Below are 8,491 nucleotides of genomic sequence, written 5' to 3'. Positions count from 1 at the left end.
TGTACCATAAAGCTTCAAATTGGAGAACAGTTACTTGAATCTCAGGTCAGCTTCCTCACTTTATTAACCATGTGGCCTTTGATAGTTACCCTCTCTGTACTTCATTATTTTCATCAATAAAATGAAGATAAGAGCACCAGGTCTGCCTTCATTTGCTAAGAAACAGGAAATTTCTATGGAAAGAGTAAATAGCAGTTTGCCTTATGCTTTCTAGAAGTGTTATAAAGATGGTGCATCTCAAGTCTCCTGTTATCATCTGTCTCACGAGGACTCAGAGAGAGGGGAAGCCTTTACTGGCAAGATCTCTAAAGGGTAGTCATGGGGCAGGGAGAGTGGATGCATCCCTAGAGAGGCAGAGATTTTAACTCACACAAGAAACAACTTTATAACAAGGCCAGAGCCATAGGGAGATAGGATGAGCTAACAAGGAGATAATGATCCCTGTCGTACGAGGTGTGCAAGCAGGGCTTGATGTTGCTTCTCAAGGATGCTCTAAATGATGGTAAGCTTTGGATGGATGTTGAGAGTGAATGCCCGAGGATCATATACTCCCAGAATTAAACAATATCCAGCAAACTCAAGGGGCATAGTAATACGACTGTATTACTGGATGATACTGCATCACCTAGAGACCATGTAGAGTTAGGTGTAGCACATGCTCTTGCCTGGCCTCACTTTAGTCCTTTTGAGGCTCCTTCCATCCTCACAATTCCAGGAGGCTTAGATTATGATCCATGGCCCAGCCTCTTAGCATTTGTTTCAGGTCTGATGGAAAGGAGGTATTAGCCCTTGGGAAGGTGGCCCTCTGCACCCAGGAGCCAGGACATACCTCTTGAGCTACACTGGGCAAAGTGAGAGATTCTCAGGACATACTGTGGCCCCTGATGGCCAGGGAGCAGTGGTGCACCGGTGCTCGATGCACTGGAACATTCCCAGGGGGACGGACAGTGGCAGCACTGTAAATATGTGTGTAAGGAGGATATTGTTAAAGAATCGATTGTATCACCAGCCCTGGACATGTTGGGCACTCAGAAGAGCTCAGGGTTGGAATTTTTCTAATGATCATTTCTTGGACTTGAAGCAATGTGGTTCTCTCCCCCCTCTCCTTCTATATCATCATCTTCTTTCTCACCACTGAAAATGGCTTTGGCATTCCCTAAGGCCTGTCAAGTTCACGTTCTCCTGAAGTTCTCTAACAGTCCTGTGAGGCAGCCAGAGTCAGGAGCACCATCCTCTCCTGGTCAGGAAGACAGCTGTGGCTCAGAGGGTATAAGAGGTATGAAACTTTCCTACTCAAACTCTGGCTTGGCACCTAGCCTTGAGCACACATCTGCAGACCGGGAAGCTGGCCACCACCTTAGGGAGCATCCTCTAGAATACCCCAGGAAGCCCTTCCCTCCACTGCTGGACGTGGGAGCCATCTGAGCTAGAGGGACCAGGCGTTGTACTGCTGCGTGACCATGGGCATGGCCTCACACTGTCAAAGGTGCTACCTGCTATATTTCAGGTAAAGAAGAAATGACTGACTACACAGTGTGCCAAAGTACACAAAAACACTCGATTGTCATTTTTGTCATGTATGTTATCAAGCCCTGCATCCCATACCCCAGTGCTCGGTGATCAGAGCACCCCCCTTGGCTGTCCTGCTGGGGCTCAGCCCACACCTGGCTCTGCCTTTTGGGGTGGCCTGCAGTCTCCATGAGAGATGTGATGGAGTCCCTCCATAGGTGAGCCTGCACACCAGCCGTGCTGGTCTGGGGCTCGTGCAGAGCACTCCTGGCCTTGCCTGAGCATTCCCTAAAGGCAGGCATTAGGGTAAGCCTGCTGCCACATATTCTCTGCTCGTCCCATAGTACCCCTGAAAAGGAGTATTTGCTATTCACTTCATAGATGAGGAAACTGAGGTTCAAATAAGTAACTTGCTCAAGGTCACTCGGGGACCAGGAACTAATACCCTTCCCAGTGGTAGGCAGTAAGGTCCCTAGGCCTCCAGCCTGTTCCTCTACAGACCAAACAGGGAAGCACCATAGACACTTAGATGCCTGGACCCCACTGCAGACCTGCCTACTAGGTCAGTCTGGGAGTGGGACCTGCCACCCATCCTGAACAGCTCCTTAGACCATCCTGATGCAGCAGAGGTCTAGAAATGTCTACACCACACACTCCCTCTGCCGGTCTGGCCTGGCCTGGTGCCCTAGGGATGGACCTGCAATGATAAACATGCCCCTTTCTAAGTACAGGGTTTGAGGGAAAGAGTTCAAGACCTTGAGCAGTGCAGCTCCTTCTGGGAATGCATCTTAGATGCTCAGGAAGATGGGAAAGAGTAAGGCAAGCATCTAATTTTCTGTGTGAACTTCAGCAAGTCACTTCCTCTCTCTAGACCTCAGTTTCCCCATCTATAAAATTAGAGTTTGAAAGGCAATAGGCTGGAGTTTTCCTAAGCTTGCAATACGTGGACTCATTCCCCATGATCCCAGCCCAAAAACGAGAAACGTCAGCAGCCAGTGAGTAGGGTCACTACTCACAATGGATAAACTAATGTCGCCAGCCCTACTCAGGTCCCTTTGGGGCTCCACTTGCTCTGAGCCTCCACCTTTGTCATCACGGCGCCTGTCTCCAACCACCCTCAGGCACTGTGTGACGCACTCTATAGACCTGCTTGCCTTTAATCCTCAACCGCCCTGCATAGAAGAGGTTATTCTGTGCCCCACCCTTCACCCCCATTTTACAGCTGAGAAAAGAGGCTCAGCGAGGTGAAGTGAAACTAAGGTCACACACTGGGAAGTGGCAGAGCTAGGATCCGAACCTAGGGTAGCAATGGGCTGTGCGTCCTGCCTCGAGCTGGCACTCCTGCTGTGGCGCCCCAGCTAATTGTTGGCAGTTCCTCCCTAAGGATGTGTACAGCTGAGTTACCTCTCTTCTCTCTCTTCTGATTCTGCCATGAGTCAGGAGAGTCAGAGGAACAAAATAAACACACAGACTGGAGCACAGGGTTTCCAGTGAAATCATTCTGCAAAGTTGCGTTTTTCTGCAAGCTGGCCTGCTTGGGCGCTTCAGAGAGAAGCCTGCTCCCAAGCAGGATCTTTTGCCTGAGCCAAAAGCCATTTATCTGGACTATTAATATGCCAGCAGCTGCCTGTGATGGTTCCTGACGCCGGTCACAGTCACACACTCCCAGCAATGATTCCTCCTGGGAATGCTCCAGGAAGCAAATGGGCCCCCTGTGGCACATTCTAGTTACCTTTTGTTTGGCTTTCCCAGGGCTTCCTGCAGATTGCCAGCCAAGCGTGCCTCAGATGGGACCTCTGAAGTAGGACTGGGCCACTGACAACAGAACCACGCCCACCCCACCACAGGCGACTGGTTCTCCTTGCTCATGGAATGATGCTTGGAAAAAAAGAGTACGAAAACCCTCAAGATCCAACCTACACACTACATCTGGCACCAGAAAGAGTCAGGTTGGGGACTCAGCCACATCTTGAAGTGAAGGACACTGAATTTAGAGTGGGATACCCAGATTCCAGCCGTAGCTCAGCCACACCAATGTTGTACAATCTTAAGCCAGCCACAGACCCCTTGGACCTCAAGCTTCTCCCTGTAAATTGAGCTTGTTGGATTTGATTGATGTTCTCCAAGAGTCCTCCAGTGGAACATGTGGTAGTGATGCAGTAGAGCCAGGCAGAGTCTGAAGCCTTGGGTTCAAATCCTGACTCTGTCACAGGGCAACTTTGTCAATTTTCTGAGGCTCCAGTGTCAGCAGGTTTGTCATGACACAAATTGAAATAAGATTATTGCTGCAAGTGCCTATGGGAGGGCCTCATCTGTGGCATCAAAAGACATTTACTGAAGCTGAAGCTGAGATTTTGTTCACTACTGGAAGCCAATGCAGAAAATCTGGGTGGAAGTGATTCTGCTTTCTCTGACCAAAGGTTCATAATTGCACAAGACCAATGGTTCATAGTTGATCACCAAAAACAATAATGAAAAGATGTTTCCTGGAATGTCACAGGGCAAAACACCTGCTTGCACGAGAATATGTCATGTTCTGTAAGGTCATTGAGCAGATGTCACAATTTTATGATACCAACCCACACACCTACCCCTGCCAACCCTCAGTGCAGGCCTCTGTCACGTAGTAGATCCAATAGCTGTTGTCTTACTTTTCTCTTTTAGTAGAAATTAGCAGAACTACTCGATAATGGCAGTAATAGCAAACACAGGCAAGTTGCTGTTCTAAGTGCTTCATATATTTTGATTAACGTAATGCTCATGAGATGGATACTATTTCATGGAGAGACTTTAAGAAACTCATCCACAGTCACCAAGGTGCTAAGTAGCAGAAGCAGAATTTAAACCCAGAGAATGTGGCTCAAGTTTGTTTCTTAACCAACTAGGCCAGTGATTCTCATATATAACCATGCATCAGAATCACCTGGCGGGTTGTTAAAATGCAGAGTACTGGACCACCCACTCAGAGTTTCTGATTTGCTGGGGCTGAGGACAGCTTGAGAATTTGTATTTCCAAAAAAGTTTCCACGTAAGGCTGCGCTTGGGTCCATGCTCTGAGAGCTACTGTCTTAGGCCAAACTGCCTCAGAGTTCAAGGAAACTGAATTCCGTGGGAGCCCCAAGATCTCTTGGGGCTCCTGGATCCCAGTCTTTCCCAAAGCATTATCCATAGAAAACCCTCCCTCAGGTTGCTGATGGGCATTATGTGGTAATAAGGGGGATGAGGTCTGTGGCCAAGTGTGTTTGAGAAATTTGGGTTCAATAGATTTAAACAGGTTTCTTTGCTGGTTTTCTGCTTTGTGTTTGTTTATGTAATATCCAAGTGTATGATGTAGTTCAGCAAGTTTTCTAAACATTTTTGACCTCAGTAGCCTTTTTTCACAAAGTAGCTCATAGGAACAATGTTCCCCAGAACACCATTGGAGAAACACTGGCCCAGGCCAATGTTTCTCCATCCCTGGGGATGGGCAGGGGAGGTCTTCTGTAGGAGGCCTGGAGTCCAAACTGACTGTTTTGGGTTTACTAAGATGGTCTTTCAGATAGACTCCTAGAAGTGGGTCAGAACCAACGTGGGTTACAAAAGACAAAAAGACTCTGCCCATCTTCTCCAGCCCTTACACCTTCTGCAAGTCCCTGAAGCAAACACCCTTATTGCAGGAGAATCCAGGCAAGATAATAGGGATGTTTAGGTGCAACCTCTTCCCAACTTCCAACTATTCCAAGTGCATATGTCCTTAGGACCCTAGGTATGCGCAGCAGTACTATTCCCTTGGAAAGGGGAAGATCAGTGTTTTACTCAAGCCACTAGGGAGAAAAGATGAGCTCTATTTCAGAAGTCTCTAATGAGCACTTATGCTGCTCCAGGCACTGGGAGAACAAAGGAGAGTGAAGTATGATCACTGTCCTCAAGGTGCTCAGAGTGTGGTCAGGGAAGCCATTCAAGGCCCAAATAATCTATGTCATCAAGGCAGGATAAGATCGCAGACAACGAGCATTTGGAGGACAGGGGAGTCACCTCTCACCAGGAATCAAGGAGTTGTGTCAAGAGACAGATGGTATTCTGGGCAGGAAATGGCCTCCTTCCCCATATAATCCAACCACAGCTCCTTCTCTAGGGCTGGTGAGGGCTGGGTCAGTGAGCAATAGGATCTACAAATTGTGAGCCAATCCCCATGGTCAGATAGAGAGCACAGAATTTCTTTTCCTCTCTGATCTAGGTAAGAGTTGGGGTCTCAGAAGCTGAGAGCACCAAGGAGAAGATCAGAATAATAGAGGATCTCAGAGAGACATCAGTCTCTGGATAGCCCAAAAGAAGGACCTCGTAGGCCAGCCTGAGTGTTCCTGAGAGAACCCACTGGTTGTTCCTGGCCACCTGCACAGGCAGGCTGCGTCCTTACCATTCTTATGGCTGAGGAGATAATGGGAAGACAAAGAGGCTTCCTATGGTTGCCTCAACATGGGGTCTGACAGTTGACAGCTGTAGTCATTTGAAGACTTGACTGAGACTGATTGGGGACCTGCTTCCAAGATAACTCACTCCCATGGCTGATGGCAGAGGCCTCCATTTCTCACTATGCAGATGTCTCCACAGGGCTGCGGGAGTGTCCTTGAGTATGGCAACTGGCTTCCTCCATAGCCACTGATCCAAAAGAGACAGCAAGAAGGAAGCCACAGTGTTTTCTATGGCCTAGTCTGAGAAGCCACACACTGCTGCTTCTTCTACATTCTGCTCGTTAGAAGCAAGTCTAGCTCCACACAGAAAGAGAGAATGAAGCTCCACCTCATGAGGGAAGAGTATCAAAGAATTTTTGGATTTATTTTAAAACTACCATACCATCTAAGGACAGCAATAAAGGAAGGATTCAGACCACAAGAATAAATCAGAACAGAGACTATGGGAGACTGCAAAAAAAAAAAAAAAAAAAAAAAAAAAAGGAGAGAGAGAAACAGCAGTGAGTAATTAACCTATATATAGTTAAATTTAAATGGATAATTATAGAATTTCTTGGAATGTGTAATGAAAGTGCTAAATATAGATCTTGAAATATAAATGATACAATATTAGAGGAAAATCTAATAACAGTCTGGAACTAATTATAATAAAACTATCTTGGGAAAAACTAGGACTTTGGAGAGGGCAAAGAGAGAGGAGGTACAAGTAAAAGGGTACTAAAGGTCTCATCTGTAGGAAGAGTAGGGAATTAAAAGGATTTTAAAGGCCATACAATATTAGAATAAGGGGAGTGGCAGTATGGGAAATATTTGGCATTTGTTTTCATAGAATAGAGATGCATGTATTTAATCATGAGTGTGAGGAATCAGAATGAAACCATTAGCGGATTACAAAAATAGAATAGAAATTACAAATACAAGGGAGAAAAGAAGAATGAAGAATAACAAAAACTTCAAAAAATAAGGAAGAGGAAAAAGAAGAAACAAAATAAATAGTAAATATAAAGCCAGCTGAAGGAATAAAATTGTGTAAAAATGTTGCTACACTAAAAGTAAATGGGCTAAATTTTCCTATTAAAAGATAAGGGCTTTCCAATTCGTTTTTTAAAATCAACAGAAGGAAATAAAAAGCTTTCCACTTGATAGGAAGACTTTGAATAAAGGTGAAGCTGTAGGAAAACAGGGCAATTGTGGAGGGAGTCGTTATGATACATTTGGAGACCTTAAACCCTGTCACTGTTTTTGTCAGCACTGCTCCTTCAATAGCTCCTTGCCCCACGGCTGTCATTAGTATCAAAAATGAACAGGCAACCAGGAAAGAACTCTGACTGCTCAAATTGAATGCTCACAGTTAAAAACAGCCCAGAAATCCATACCGAGGAAAAGTGGCAGAGAGTTGCTTATTTCATTTCTTTCAACCCCAGTGTTAGAGAGCCTAGTGAATATTCTCTTCAAGCTTCCCTGCTGTGTAATATTCAAGGATTGAGTGCTTGATTTATCTCTTCAAATAAGAGATAGTCTCAACTTGGAGCCTCAATTGGACACCAAACAGTTGCCATAAAACTCATCTTGTATCACCCCTTTTCCTATAACCCAATAGTGGAGGGAGTGATGGTTGTTTACAGGAATCTGTCATGCTGGCATTTGAGTATCATGAGTGGGTACAGGTCAGGTTTCAAGCGTTATAGGCTTGAGATATAAACTCCTGTGGTTGAGCATTGCTTCATTTCCAGTTTTTCCAACTCATCAAAAAGAACTGGAAGTTCAATATCACAGAATATCGTTATTCCTTCATAGATATTTGTTTTGCAACTTCCAGGTGCTAGGCACTACACCAGGCCCTGTGGACACAGGAATCAACAAAACAGAGAAAGCCACTGCCCATTTGAGGCTTACATTCTAGTGGAGGCAACAGACAAATAATATAATATGATGTGATATACTATAACTTAATTTAATAAAGTTAGGTTAAGAAAATATAATAACATAATAATATATAATAATGAATTACTGGTAGTGGTCGGTGCTACAAAGAACAATAAAGCAGGACAGGAGGCCAGAGACTGTGTGTTATTTTAAGCCATCAAACCTTAAGCCCATTAAGGGCCCATTAAGGCCCATGATTTGTTCACCTCTATGCCTATAAGCCCTCAGTCCAGACACAGATGGTGTGTAATAACTGTGCAGAGAAGCAGATGTAGATAAAGAGCAAAGATGGCTGTGGCTATGTGCTTATACTTTAGGGGCAGATAGCAGGTAAGTAGGAATCAGTAAAGGTTTTAGACTGGTGTGATCAAGTTTGAGTTTCCAGGAGGTGTGATTCAACCTTGGTGTACAGGTTGAATGGGAGCTGGGGGGTCTACATCAGAAGTGGGGACACCAGCCTCCATGAGCTGCTCTGTCTGACAGAACTTTCTGCCATGATGGAAGCGCTCTATGTCCTGCTGTCCAGTATGACAGCCACCTACAGTTCTTAGACACTTGAAATAAAGTGACTGAGGAGCTAAAAGTTTTATTTTATTTTAATAAAT

Source organism: Equus asinus, chromosome 2, assembly GCF_041296235.1.
Source record: "Equus asinus isolate D_3611 breed Donkey chromosome 2, EquAss-T2T_v2, whole genome shotgun sequence".
In the NCBI taxonomy this organism is placed as follows: Eukaryota; Metazoa; Chordata; class Mammalia; order Perissodactyla; family Equidae; genus Equus; species Equus asinus.
This window is presented reverse-complemented; position numbering follows the sequence as displayed.